The sequence below is a fragment of the Balaenoptera musculus genome, chromosome 1 (assembly GCF_009873245.2).
Source record: "Balaenoptera musculus isolate JJ_BM4_2016_0621 chromosome 1, mBalMus1.pri.v3, whole genome shotgun sequence".
Classification (NCBI taxonomy): domain Eukaryota; kingdom Metazoa; phylum Chordata; class Mammalia; order Artiodactyla; family Balaenopteridae; genus Balaenoptera; species Balaenoptera musculus.
In genome coordinates, this window is record NC_045785.1 from 79,871,419 (window position 1) to 79,886,532 (window position 15,114).

The 15,114-nt window shown below is 44.7% G+C and overlaps 1 long non-coding RNA gene across 1 annotated transcript in view; it reads right to left on the minus strand.

Annotated features, from left to right (window-relative positions):
• The window catches only part of LOC118902361, a 19,262-nt gene extending 4,485 nt beyond the window's left edge, over positions 1-14,777 (minus strand). Inside the window, exons 1-4 of the long non-coding RNA XR_005021552.1 lie at positions 14,686-14,777; positions 13,626-13,746; positions 12,699-12,881; positions 3,434-3,488 (exon numbers count right to left, since the gene is read on the minus strand). This is a non-coding gene — a long non-coding RNA (uncharacterized LOC118902361). The remainder of the gene's footprint in view (positions 1-3,433; positions 3,489-12,698; positions 12,882-13,625; positions 13,747-14,685) is intronic.
• Positions 14,778-15,114: the final 337 nt, after the last annotated feature.

Genomic DNA, 15,114 nt, shown 5'->3' on the forward strand with positions numbered 1-15,114 from the left:
GAGGGCGGGCAAGGAGGGCGCAGTCCCTATTTCACCCACTTCCCGCGCGTCTGCCTAGGCGTTAACCAGCGGCCAGTGGTCACTGGCGACCCGCCTGCGCTCTCAAGCCAGCTTCCCCTGCAGAGAGGCGACCCCACCCCCTCCTGGGCAGGTGTTCTGGGGTCGACACCGTCCTCCCGAAGTCGGGCGGAACCTGGGTCCGGGGGTGTCGGCCGTCGCGCTCGAGACTAGGTTCACCGGAAGGCGTCGGGCCGAAGCGCAGCGGAGTCGCGCCTCCCGGCAGCAGGTCTGGCGTCACCCACCGGCGGCTCCCGGCCGCTGCCCGGGTCACGTGCCCCGGGGGCCGCGGCCAAGAACTCTCCGGCTGACCTGCCCCTTAGTCCAACGGCGCGGCGGGGTGGAAGGCGCCTAAACCCGGCTCCTGAACGCCCGGAGGGGACGGCATCACCCCGCTCCCGGATGACCAGCCGGCTTCTCGGGAACAGCTGTCGCGTCCCTCGGCATCTGTGTTTGGGTGGGGGAGGGGAATCCAGGAAGAAGGTACTTTAAGTCTTCGGGCAAAAGCCGACAGAGAGGCGGTGGGAGAGACCGGGATCTGATGGCGACCACCCGCAACCCGCTCCCAAGCTGACGGGCTCCAAGATTGGTATGAAACGGCCTGACGGAAGAACACTGCCTAGAAATCGAAATTTCCCTACCTCGTTGGTGCCTGGAGTAGTCCTTTGGCCGCACAGTAAAACTACTTTTGCCTCCTTTCTCCTCGCCCTTCCCCCATAGGGAAAATTCAGTGTCTTCTCCAGATCTTAACACAGTTGTTCTGACCACAAATTAAAACACACCCCTTAACCGTGTTCACAGACAAGGGTAACTGTAAAAATTCTGCCCATTAATACCGTTCTTTAGACTGAGGCAAGCTGCTTGCCTGCTATTTCCTTAAGAAGATGAAAATCCCCAATAAATGCCAAGAGTGACAGAAAGTATTGCTTCATTCTGTTTAGAGTGAAGGATAACAAAAAAAGTCAGTTCCCCACAAATTTTCATTTTCTGATAACTTTAAACACCTTGGCATTTTTAAGATCCAGGTGGTGTTTTATCAGTAATTTAACTTAAGGATTGTTAATCAATACTAAATTTTAAAAGTTCATTTTGTCCTATCAATTGAGTTTATTTTCCATAATCAAAAGAGTCATTTTCTTAGGCTTATTCTAAAAAACTGAATTTCTTTCTAAAACACCATACTGCCTGCCCATCTCTGTCCTGTTAAGGGGCATTTAAAAAACAATTACTATTACATACTTAAGCATATTACAATCATGCAGCAGAATATGCCCATATGTTTTCAAATATTTGAATTAGAGTTTTAGGTTCAATATTTTCTTCTAAGATGGGAGGGTTTTTTGTTTTCATAAAATTGGTTAACAAAAAAGATTGTTACATATAGACACCCAGTAGTTTATCTGGAATTAAGTACATCTTCAGTGAAATAACCCCAGACTGATGAGGCTGCTTGGTAGCAGTGAGACTGTGGAAGGAAAGAGACAGCATTGTCGGTGCAGGTAATTTTCACCCTGAACATGGTGTGTTTGTTTTTAAATTTTTAAATCCTTGTCCTATAGTTGCCAAGACTTCCGTCTCTGCTATGGATGTGCATGTGTACAGGGTCTGTGGATTTGAAGCAGCAAAGCACTATGTGCTGCAAATGGCTCTCCAGTCCAGGTTTAGGAAAACCTTGTATGCTTGCAGTTCTGTGATTCAGAGCCTCAGCCAACATGAGCCCCTGCAGATGTCTTCTACTCTGGTGTGGACGGCAGTGTTCCTGGCAGTCTTGTGGGTTCGACAGGACCCCTGGGCACAAGAGCATGGAGTGGGAAATATCCCAACTGTAGTAGTGACAGCCTCGTCCTCCTGGACAAGGGAAGGAGCAAACATCACAGATTTATTTCTTCCACACAAAATCAGTTGGTGAGGTTTTTTACTTCCTTTCATTTTATGAAAACAACATAGAAATTCAATGCAAAATGGGTTTCAAACTAAAATACACAGAAATCAGGAAGTACAATTTTCTAAATAGAGTGTAAAATATGTCTCATACACTACACATGCCAGAATTTCCTTGTGGCAGGCAAATTCACTGAAGACAAGATCTGCAGTGTATCACAATGCAGTGTGGAAACCACAAGTGTGACTTCCCTTTCTTTTAATCTTAATTGCAATACTATAGTAAATCTGGTTTCAGATCAGGCAAAGTGTGATCTATATGTAGATCTTTTATATAGTCTATGACTGTCTACATGCAACCCAGCCTATAAGACTGATTTCTAAAATTAAGGGGAAATTTTAAAAGAAAATCTTTTGACAGTGGCTTTTCTGTTTTCCTCTGGCCATAGATTTGGGGTAGGCTGTTTTCCTACTGTCCTGCCAGTTGTTCCCAAACCTCACTGGGGCCAGGAAATGAACACAAGTTAGGTTTAAGATGCTAAGAGAGACTTTCTGCTTGGGACCAGCCTGAGGACTACATTTCCCACTTTGGAACTAACACCCACACACTCCTGCTGCAGTGAGAGAAGTAGGCATTTGGAGAGAGCAAGAAATTCTGTGGAATATGAGGTGGGGGGTAAGATATACAGAAAAGACGGAGCTTTTCTCCCATTATCCCAAGGGGGAAAAAAGTCAATAACAATACATAATTGTAAAGAGTAAAGAACCAGCCTAAGGTTAATCTGCTAACTGGTCCTGTTCTCAATGTGTAGAGAGAACATCCCCTCCACCTCAACGTCTCATTCTCAATGCCTGACTTGTAGAAAACAGGTCTAAATAGCTCTACACCTATTTTCTAGAGAGCTCAAAGGCTGAAGGCATTGTTTAGATTCAGATGTCCTGCAACTAATGTCAGTCCTTTGCAAAACAGGAGGTTCTCTCTGACTGGAAACAAAATAGAATTGGAAATTCCTGAGCAGGTAGTTGCAACGTCTGGACAGAGATCCTGGAGGAGAAGCTTCCAAATTTTGCCAAGAACTAGGAGTGTCTGCATCTGAAAAAAGGAGCGGGGGGGCAGTGCTCTTGGACTCTGAGTGCGGAGAATACTCATGTGAGTATATGTGTGTGGGTAGGCGAGAGATAGTGGTCAGGGCCTGACTGTATCTTCGGACTGTAACCTACACAACAGGTGGGATTAGATCACTAAGAACACTTCCTGGGGGGTTTCTGGCAGTTTTGGTAATCTTGAGGTACCTTCTGCATGGCTTTGGAATTTCAAAGGCCAGTACTCTGCCTGCCCTCCGTGGTCACCCTTTTCTATGGGAGAAGAGCATCTCCCAAGGAGGAAGCCAACTTTTAAAGTACACAAACACAATCCCCATTCCCTGTAGGCCTGAAGAGAAATTCAGCGGGGTAGCACTTTCCTGCTTTCTGAACACATCACACACCAACTTACCCAGGGCGCTTCAGTGAGGGCAGGCAAATAGTGGGTCAGGGAAAGGAGATACAACCTTAAAACAAAAATAAACAAGTATTAGTCTAGCCTCTCCTCCTTACCCTGGTCCTTCCCTCCCTGCCTCTGCTCTTAAATGGCTCCTTTTCCAAGGAGGAGCAAGGTCTGTTTTCTGATGTAGGGCCCCAGATGCTCTGTTGCTGCAACTTAATTTTGTCATTGCTTCTTTTCAAAGATTATTTGGAATGAATTGTTTCTTTTGTTTACTATGTAACAAACGACCTCTGCTAATCTTATATTTTATCTCTCTAACATATGGAAAAGCTATTTATTCTAGCCAATCACAATAAAGTGAAGAAAACCCCATTTTATGGAAAAGTATATATCACTAGTCTGTTGATCATTAAAGATATGATTACCAGTGAAAACCCTCTGAAGGTGGCACATTTATGCTTCCAGGAACAGATGGGGACACGCATTTTCCTTGCAAATACTTTTGAAATTGCTCTACTGGTAGCAGTATAAAAATGATATACAGATGCCAGGGCCGGCATGGCCAGGATGAGTGCGCCAGATTTACACAGTAAAGCTTTCACACGCAGACTGTCAGTTTTGATTGATCTCCACTATACCTCAGGAACTTGTTGACTAGGTAAGGAAACAGTGCAAATAATTCACTGCAGCAAGTCAGATAATTCACACAACCAATCGGTCTGCTTCACTTTCTGGCTGTGACATATGAGCCTTCCCTACAAGATGCATCATTTTCCAGCTTGAGCAATATTCAATGTCAGGGAAGAAAAGGTATTAAAGCCACACAAAAGGTGGCGGACTATCGCAGGACCGAAGTTGTTTTGGTAATGGAGGCCAGATCCTGCTCTACTCTAAGTCCTACCAGAGCATTCAGGCCCAACTGTCATTATCATATTGATTAAAAAAAAAAAAAGTTCATCATAGTGCAATTTTAGGTTTAATGCCAACAGATCGGGAAAGAGCAAAGAATTATCCCACAAAAGCACAACATTCTTACCACAGGGACGTTTCCCTGTTCCAGTTCACTGATGGAGTTGATTAAGTTTAAATGAAGCAGACACTGGATAAAAGTAAGGGTATTGACCACTGGGCACCTCGATCCCTGCTTGAAAGGACCTGATACATGCAGAAAAGCAAGATTTGCTAAATGCTCTAATCTTCAATCAAATCTTACATCAGTACAGACAAAGTTTGGTAATGAGAGATTCAATGAAGCATGCGGGAGAAAGAATTAATCCTCTTGGTCTAAACTGGCTTCAACTTTGAAGCTTGCTCCGGAGGAAAGACAGTTATCTAAATGCTAAATAAGAAACTTATTGTACTTTTCATGGCATGCTAATCTTTTGTCTATTTCATCTCTATTATGCGTATGCTCCTAGATTGCAGTTGTCATGGTGATCATATCAATCTACGCTCAGGGGATGGTGGTGAGAAGCCAGGCGCGGACGTGGAGATCACCCCCACGCAATCCACATTTCGTAAAAAACAGAGCAGGAAGAAGTAAGCGGGCACCTGACACCTTCCCAGCTCCTTCTCACCAGGCCTGGCCGCTCCAGTCAAGGGCTAAGAAGCCTTGGGCCTTCCTGTGCCATTCCAGGCGAGGCCCCCTCCCCGAGGCTAGCGGCATTTGGTAATGGTGGTAATGGTGGTGGGGAGGGGGTCAGGCATCCTTCCTACCCCAAACTCCTTTCTCCTTAGCGGTTCCCAGCTTTTAGTCTAGAGGCTCCTCCCCCTCCTCACCACTTCCCCTTCCTCACCACTTCCCCTTCCTCCAAGCGCTGGCATCTGCGTGTGGAGAGGCTGACTGGAGAGGGAAGGCAGAGAGGCAAGGGCTTGGACACTTGTCGGCCCCACCCTGCAGGCAGTGCCTCGGGGCGGGGAGCTGAGTCAGCCGACTCTGAGTGCAGCAGAGGAATGAACACCAGATCGAGAAGAGCGGCCCATGAAGCCCTGGCGTCGGGAGGAAGCTAGAGGGTCGGTCACCCGAGGCCCTGGCGACCAAAGGTGACTCTGGGCCCTTTATGTGTTTTACAAAAGTTGCCAAATTAAGACGGGATTATAACTGCTCGAGTCCTTGTCAGGGCTGAAAGGTTGGGAGCCTCAAATATGCCCCAGCAGTGTTGATGAAAAGCTTAAAAAGTAATAAAAGGGAGAAAAGAGCCAGGAAAGTAACATGTATAACTCTTATTAAAGAGAAGAGCCACAGAGAGGTTGTGAACTTGAATCACTGTTTGAACTTTAATTTGTTCATTAACAGGATTTGCCCCTCACTGCGAATGTTATTACTTCCTCTGCCGCTCAGCAACAACTCTGGGCATAATGAAAGAGTCTGGCAAAAAGTTAAATGCCTGGTAATTAATTCATTTAATTGAAAAAAGGGGGAAGAGGGAGAGAGAGGTCCCGCTGCAGGAGCACAAGGCAGAGGGTTTGGAGGAGGGGGCAAAGCTGAAATCTGCATGGAGGCCCTCTCCGAGGCCTAATGTCCGCCACCCATGCAGGAGGGGAGACCTGGTCTCTGATGAGGCTCTTTTCAGCAAATTAATGCCAAGAGTACCCTGAAGACCCTCTGCCCAATGCCACCTGTCCCTGGTCTGAACCTCTCCTCGCCGGGGTTTCAGCCAGGAGCTACTTTGGATGGTCTCTTAGGGTAGAATGGACACCAGAAATCCAAAATTAATATATACTCAAAAAATCTTTCATTAAAAAGTAGGGAGATGTCTTTTGCTTTCTCCCCCCCCTTCTCTTGAAATAGGTTTCTCATGCAGTCTTGTTTCCAGGCTGGAGTGGAGAGGAGTGCCAAGAGCCGGATATAACCTGCTTGCTGGCATCCTCATCAGCTTCACAACATCAGGCTTGCTTTCTGCCCCCTCCCACCCCAGCAGATGATTTCAATAAACTCAGGAGATGAGAAATGAAATACACTCCCTGCCTCTGCTCAGAAGCAACAGGACAGTCTGCTTTGCCTCTAACCTCACAGGGCCTGCCTTTCCCTGTGTCACTGAGCTCCTTCCTGTGTTGGTCAACCACCGCACACAGTCCCCTTACTCATGTACCCTCCTTCTGAGGCAGGCAGAGGTAGCCACAATTAACTATTGAGACACCCCAGATACCCCAGAGCTATCAGCACCACGTCACCCTTACAGCCAAACGACAGAACAGCAAAATTCAGGAAATCAGTAGTAGGTCAGTTATCCTTTCTTACTTAATATGTTTAAGGCCCACGGCTGAACAATAGGCAGTTTCAGTTTCCTCACATTTTAAAAACTGGTGTCCATATAATCAGTGTGACTTTCTTTAGAAATACAATTATCTACCATGTATTCTCCCATTTCAATACTACTAGGGACAGAAAAAAGAGTGGTGAGGAGAGAATGAGAGACTATAAATGAATTCCCTAGTATCCAAAACCATTTCCTAGGTTTGTGTTTTTAATTAAATCACTTCTAAACCCCAGGGAGAAGACAGTATTTTCTCATCCAAATCACACTGTCACCAAATAAATAAAGTCATCAAATTACCACTTTGCTGGCAACATCCTCCCCATTTGACCCAATGCCACTTGGTACTAACAATCCTAACCTCAAACTCCAAACAAGTATAAATGATCTATAACGTGCCTTCCAGAAAACCAGTGATAGGCACACACTCGTGTGCATTAACAGGAGGGGAAAGGAGTTTTAAAAGAGGCTATTTTATAAGCTGAAGCAAGTTCTAGGGTTTATTTAGCATTAAAATTACTTCCCACCTTTTATAGTCCCTGGATATTGAGTGAGTTCTATTTTCCAAAGTTGTGGATCTATACTAATTTTATTCTGGACAACTGACACTAAATATTAAGGAGTCTACAAACAAAACAAAACATTCCCTCACTCCACACTGCTGAGCCCTAAGCTCCTTTTACAAAAGAAACTTTAAAGAGACCACACCAACCAGGTGTGGTAACCTTGCCACTATCCTAATCTAGACCCTTATCAGTTTACACATGCATGAGTGAGTTTCTTCCTTCCTCCAAAACAGCCTGCCCAGTGCCTTGAGATTAATTTCTCTTAAACCCCCGCTTTACTCAAAAACCTTGATAGCTCTGATAGCCTATAACAGCCCCACCCAGCTCCTTAAACTGGCCTTTAAGCCTCCTCTCCACTCCCCCTGTAGGCACTAACTGGCTGTTTCTGCTTTGTTTTACACTACTAGCCTACACCAGGCAAGACAGCTCTTCAGGAAGACAGCTCCCCCACTGTCCCCTGAAAACACCACGTGAATTATCTTCATTTTATTGAACACTTGTGAGGTGCCAGGCACCATGTTAGGCATTACAAACATTACCTCATTTCCCTTCAATTTAATGAGATATGATTATACCCATTTTAGGGCTGTAGAAACTGAGACTAAAGAAATTAAGGTACCTGTCCAACCAAGATCTCACAGCAGAGACAGGATTCTTACGCTTACCTATCTGACTTAAAAACTGGATTACTTTCCATTTGGCATACTCTCACCCCTGCTGTACTGTGTGTTCTAATCACTCCTTCTCCTTGCCATCTGGAATGCCTTCTCAACTCCAGTACACATATCTGAATCCCACCCAGCCTGCAAATCCCAGAGAGAAATTCCCACCTCTATCTTGAAATCTTTCACTACCCTCCTAGTCCTTGGCAGACTGCTGAAACCATTCATTATCTGCAGCTCTTACTTGGCACTCCTATTCTCTGCCCTGTACTATTATGTCAGTTTTCATTTATTCAGTCCCTTCCAACCATACAGTAAGCTCCTTGAAGAGGGAAATTCGCCCTATATTTCTTTATATTCCTCGCTCACTCTCCAGAGCCTAATAATAGCTTCCATTTGTTGAGCACCCTCACGCACAACAATCCTAAAAAATAGACACTGTTATTATTGCCATTTTGCAGATAAACTGGGGCTCAGAGGGATTAAGAAACTTGCCCAAGCCACTCAGCAAGTAAGTAGCAGATGTGATATTCAAACACAGACTGTCTGAATCAAATGTCCCTTTCTCCTTAGCCAACACATTGTACTGGCTCAAATACAGTCTGTCTTACACAACGTGAATTTATGAAGTGTCACTGTGTGGAGGATACTCAACAAACCTCTAGAAAATATCCTCTAACCATGACTTAAGACAAGGGCACTGTTTTCCTCTTCAGCAGGATAGCCTCTGAAACTCAACAGAAGAAAGGATGAGTGTATACATCCCAGACCACCCCTTCCATTCTCCCCTCCTCTCTAGGAACCATGCCCCCTGTTGGTGGGAGCCAATAACACCACTGTCTGTATCTGTACTGGTGTTTCTCTGAGATAGAGAGGTGGATTACCCTGCCCCAAGCAGCCTCTACCTTTCAAATACACAGAGGAAAGTAGGGGAAAATGAAAGATACAAGTGTTAATTTTTTTAATGGCCTGCAAGGGCTGGGAGGTCTTGCAGTCTCTGCAGCAAAAATGGGTTGTTGCTGTGGGAAGAATAACAACTGCAAAAAAAAAATGTTCACAGCTGACCAATTAAGCCAATACGTGGAACTCCATCTAGCTTCTTGTTCCAAGACATGTAGGTGGCAATGGGGATTAATAAAATCTCTAAGATAAGAACTTCTGAGAGTACAAGAATCAAGGCCTGGAAGCCTGGCTACTCTTCCCCACATGGAGATTGTGCCTTCAGTGCCAATGCTAAAGACCTGGACCTGATAGTATTAAGCAAGCTAACAGGTTTCTTTATTTCCCACAGGTCTTCAGGAAACGTTAAAAAAAAATTCTTGCAATGGTAACAGGGTACTTCCTATGAATTCGAGAAAGGGAGAATAATGACTATATGATGACTTGTCTCTAGTACCCATGCGAAAACTAGTCTATTCTCCTAAATTCCCAAAGATAGATTTCCATCTTCATTTATATTTTGGTTTAAATATCTGGACAGCTCAAGGGCTACAACCCTTACCTTCACCTACAAAACCCATGTTGTGGCACACAAAAGCTTGCACATGCACAGCACTTAATAAACCAAGTCGTTCCATTTATTTCATCTCAGACAAGGCTCAAAACTACCCCTTGAAGTAAATGTATTATATACATTTTGCCTATGAGAAAACTAAAATTTGCTTCAAGTAACACAATTGGTACATGATAAACCTAGTCCCCACTCCTAGTCAAGGATACTTTCCCAGTTCTCAGGGCAATTTCCTGCCACTTCTATATTCTGGATCCACGTGTGAATTCTGTAAATCCAAAACCAGGAACCTTTCTATCTGAAAGAGATGGGCCTCAAGCTATACCAACCAGACTTCTATTATAACTACCTGGCCATACTAAGAGTTCCCCCACCCTAATCCTGAAGCTATAAACACTATATACAAAATTTAATATTTAGATTCTAATTAAGAAATATTTGGATGGTTCTTAAATCTATAGAATATGAGCAGGTGCAATGGTTGGGCTACCCATTCCAAAAGAAAGGCTAACATCACTGCTACTTGTTTTTCCACAATTGTCATTATTTATTGAGGATGTGCTGGGTACCTGACACTTCCTTATACTTGTAACATATAATTGAGGAGCCGTTTTATCTGCTAACAGACAAACAGTCTTTTCCCCAGAAAAGACCTGGAATTGGATCTGTCCACCTTGTTCACTGACCTTTTAGTTGGGTATGTAACTCTGATATCCTGGGCCCAGCAGGTCCCCTTCCCTAATTTCTGAGCAATAATCAAACTCATCAAAGCAGACAAAACTCAAAGTTCCAGATCTTATAAATGGGTGAAATAAGGATATTCTTTTTGTCTCAGCTCAAACTTGGTTAATCTCCATATCCAATCTAACTGTGGGGTGAAAGAGAGGAATATATTTGATGATTTGGGACTGTTGCCCTATTTCTTTGTCTGCTAGCTGACCTTCCCTCTGTAAGTGCATCAGCATTTGCAACATTCAGTTTAAGCAGGAAGGCTCTTTCATCTTTGTCCTCTGGCCTTGATCTCTCCTGATCATTATAGCCTGGATCCCTGCTAATCACTAATGATCCTGTGGCCCTCTATATAATACTAAAGGTATTAGACCTGAATTCTTAGAAAAATTCCTACTCAGCTAATTACATTCTTTCTGCTTTTCTTGGTTCTCCATATAGTCTCAGCTGGAGCTGAATTTGAATTATTCCCTCAGATTTTAAATTATTTGATGGTGGTTTTTGGAAACTATTTCTTTTTTTTTTAATTTATTATTTATTATTTATTTATTATGTTTATTTTTGGCTGTGTTGGGTCTTCGTTTCTGTGTGAGGGCTCTCTCCAGTTGCGGCGAGTGGGGGCCACTCTTCATCGCGGCGCGCGGGCCTCTCACTATCGTGGCCTCTCTTGTTGCGGAGCACAGGCTCCAGACGCGCAGGCTCAGTAGTTGTGGTGCACGGGCCCAGTTGCTCCGCGGCATGTGGGATCTTCCCAGACCAGGGCTCGAACCCGTGTCCGCTGCATTGGCAGGCAGATTCTCAACCACTGCGCCACCAGGGAAGCCCTGGAAACTATTTCTAAACTCTTCTCTTAGATGAATTCAACTAATTATGATTCAAAAGCCCCATGACCTACCTCTTTCCATCTCCCTCTCTTTACCTTGAGTGTCTTTCTACCCCATCTCCCATATTCTGGTCTTGAATATCATAAAGAGTTTAAATTCACTGAGGAGGGAGTTTCATAATTCTGTATTTTGCACAGCATATAGCATATTGTTAGCTTACAGCAGTACACAGTAGTTCCATTACATATATACTTTGGGGTCTCTATTCACAACCATCTACTAAAAATGACGAATGTTTTATTCCACAAGTTAGACTTCACCTACAGTTGAAGGATCACTGAGTTTTTTTGACAATGGTGAATGCCTTGCTCACTAAACAGAACACAGGTTAAGTTTGATTTCTTAATTGAGTATGATTCCTTTGTATTTCAAGGAATGTGGAGCACCAAATCTATAGAACTATATATGGCAATCCTGATTTTAGCCCATGACATCTTGGATTTTTCCTACCCAAGCCCATATTCTAGAACTTAACAGCTTTTCTTATCATAGCAGCAAAATTGAACTCTCATAAAATCCAGATCAACCAAATTCTTGACAATATAGTTTTCTGAAGTAAGATGTCTCTATACTGCATACCAATGTACTAGAGATGTATATGATTGTTAAATTAATAATTCATTGATAATCAAAGAGACTCTACAAGCTCCAAATGCACACTTTTCTTAAGAGTTTTCCCTTGGCAGCTACTTTTACTCCAATGGTGCTGCCAATGTTCAAACTATTCTTGTGTAATGACTTTAGAACTAGTTTAAAAGCTACTCAAGAAAGACATCTAATAGTCTTTCCAATTGTTTTGACCCCCAAATTACATTACCTGACTTGATCACCCACCTAACTCTTCAGGGCACAGAAGGTCTTTAAAGGAAGATGACTTACTGCCTCCAAGGCTTTTTAACAAGATGTGCTGTGGGTTCTGAAGAGTGCCCAAATGAAGAGCTTCAAAATAGGTTTGAACAATGGCAGCAATGGAAGCATCACTGCAGTAAGTGACAGACTTCCAAGATGACTAGTTGGATAGGACACTAAAATGTATGTGTAAGTTCTGATACAGTGGACTATATTAGTTTATAGTCATATCTTGGTTACTTAGTTATGGCCCTACGGCACAATATTAGGGTTAAGGATAAAATTATTCTTAACATCGTCCATTATTGCACTTCACAAAATTTTACACTCTTTAGGTGCATCTTATAGATGTCATACAAAAATGTCTTGATATTCAAGGACCTAGGCATTGTTTAGGATGAAACTACAAATAACTGAGATAAACATCTTGGATGTTTTTCTCTGTTTATCAAGCCAATGAAAATGAATTTTAAACAGGTGTACTTGTAACTACTTGAAATGTGTTTGTCTTCTTGACTTAATTGTAGGCAATTCTTACTTCAGGTTGGGGAAAAAAAGGGGTACGCGGTTTTGATTTTAACTAAAATTATAGTGCTTCACTCACATAACAAAAGCCAGTCTAGCACACCATATAAGAAGCAAGACCTTTTAAGGAAAACTTTATATTCTAAAATTATTAAAAGGACATCATAAACCCATTCAATCATGCAGGTCCTTTAAATCTTGCTTTGAAAGTCTTAAGGAGAAAAAAATATGATACTGTGACTAGGGCATAGGCTGGAGAAAACTTTCTGATTTCTAATTTTTCTTCCCTTACCTTACTACTTGAGAGAAGTCAATACAATTTTCCGTTTGTATAAATGAAAGGTCAGTTTTTAACTCTTTTATAATAATATTCCTTGAGCCAGAAGAAGATATATTTTCCACATTTTAGTTACATTTCAACAATTATGTATTATATGCCTATAGGGCTCATGTTCAATGGCAAAGTGAAGTGGACCTGTAACAGATAATGAATAAATAGTTATTGAATTAATGACTGGAGGAAAAGAAAACCATACCTTGGGTGAACACATGCACAGTTCATGGTAAAACTAACTCCCACGGGATTTGGTCCATGTAAATACAGCTTCTGACTATTATATAATATCAAGCCTAAAGCGTCTGCTTAGATTTGGATCACTTTAGATTTCAGAATTCAGTCATTAGGACCCTAGCCATACTTTTGAACCTAATCATTTGTTTCATGTGACTCCTGATATAATCAAAGTCTTTAATACCCATGAGTAAGTAGTAACCATTAAGACCGGAGTTTTACAGAAAATTTACCTGACTTCCATACCTGAGCTAAATGGATCATTTCACACATGCAGTACTTATGCTAAAAGCATAAGGTTTCTCATTTAAGCTAGCAGACGATTATCTTTTACAACAGAGGCATAAACATAACCAGTTACCTCACTTTTCCAATTATTCCAGTTTTAGAAGATGTTTGTTCTCATAAACAGAGCTCTATCACTGGCTTACAAGCACTATTTATTTGGTAGCACATATAACACCTTTGTTCCTTGGTTTATGTGATAAAACAGGACTAAGACAAAACCGTCCTCCCTCGTATGGGGACTTTTGTGAGTACCTTGATAAATACCTACAAAATGATAAATGCTACTACCTCTTTCAGCATTTTGAAAGATGTCAACCAAACACAAAATATTTTTGGTGTGTGAATTAAAATGCCTCTTACTGATGGTCTCAGATGTTTCCTTGTAAGATAGCGTGTCAAGAACTGGCTTATATATTATCCGTCCTCCAGACTGACATCACACTTCATAATAGCTTGGTATGATGACTGCTGTCAAAATCGCCTGCAAGGAAACATCCGTGCCCTAGATTGACATAATTTATTAGCATAACACAAGACTAAAAACCGAAGAACACCATGCGAAGCCTGACTTCAAGCACACGGATAGGGGGGTCTGCTACGTGTGGGCGAAGGGCCTCAATCCTTCTCACGCTCTAACTTAGGAAGAGAATGAAAGTTGCCTGGAAGTCTCGGGGGCAGGGGAGGAAAAGGCCAGACTGGCAAGTGCCCGCGACAGGAGGAGGAAAATACTGTTTTTTCAAAGTCGAATCCCATCCAGGGATAGGTTTCTCTTCTCCGTGACCACCACACGACGGCACACACCTTGCGGGAAATGAAATGCAAGCGAGGGCGCGGCGGCCTCCAAGGCGGCTGGGGAAGCCGACCCAACGGAGCGGGGTCCGGGGCCGGTACGCTCGGAGTGGCCTCGGCCGAGCTCTCCCGCCGGCGTCCCCCGCAGGGCTTTTAGGCCGCGCTCTCGCCGCCTTCCACAGCGCGTAACCCGCCGCCCTGGAGACCCCGGCATCACCTCGCGGCGCCAACCGGCCCGGCCCGCCCTCTCCTCGCCCTCTCCTGGGGGGGGCCGGTGGGCGAGGCTCCCTCAGAGGCTGCGACGCTCCGCACGCGCCCCTCCGCAGTTGCGGCGTGAGAACCAGAGCTACCGGGGCTGCGGGCCCCAACTGCACACAAAGCCCCCGACGGCGCCGCGGCGCCTCCAGCCTCGCTACTCCCGCTCCCGGAGCTCAGAGAGCGGTGCTCCGCATTACGGCGTCCGCTCCCGCGGGTAAGTCCCGCTGAGAGGAAGCCTCCAGCGGGAGGTGAGATCCCGCTCACGCGAGCACCCCCGCCCCCGAGCAGGGCCCTCTGCCCGACGGAGACTCTCACTTCAAACGAACAGGCGCTGCCGCCTGCGGGAGGAGGGGAGCGCGTGGGGAATACTCACACTGGGTCTGGCCGCGCCGCGGAGGGACCTCGCCGGGAAGGACGCGCGGGCTCGCGCAGGGGGAGCGGAGCCCCAGCGGGTGGCACCCGCGCCGCCGCCTCGGAAGGGAGGCCTCTACCGTCCGACCGCGGACCTGCAGCCGCCGCGTGCGCGCCGCCGCCGGCCCCGCCCATCGGCCCCGCCCCGTCCCGCAGGCCCCGCCCCCCGGCCCCCCCAGCTCCCCGCCCCGCCCCTCCAGCCTCCTTTCTCCTGCCGGGTGCAATCGGCTCTCTGACCAACGCGAAGGGACGTGGAAATCCTTCCACGAAAATGAGAAGTGATATCCTTTTGATGGCTATAATTTATTCCAAATCGTCCCTGGACTGAAACGATCAATTAGCAGCCCGAAACGCACTGTGAAGTAAATTGTCACACTCTCTATTACAGGAT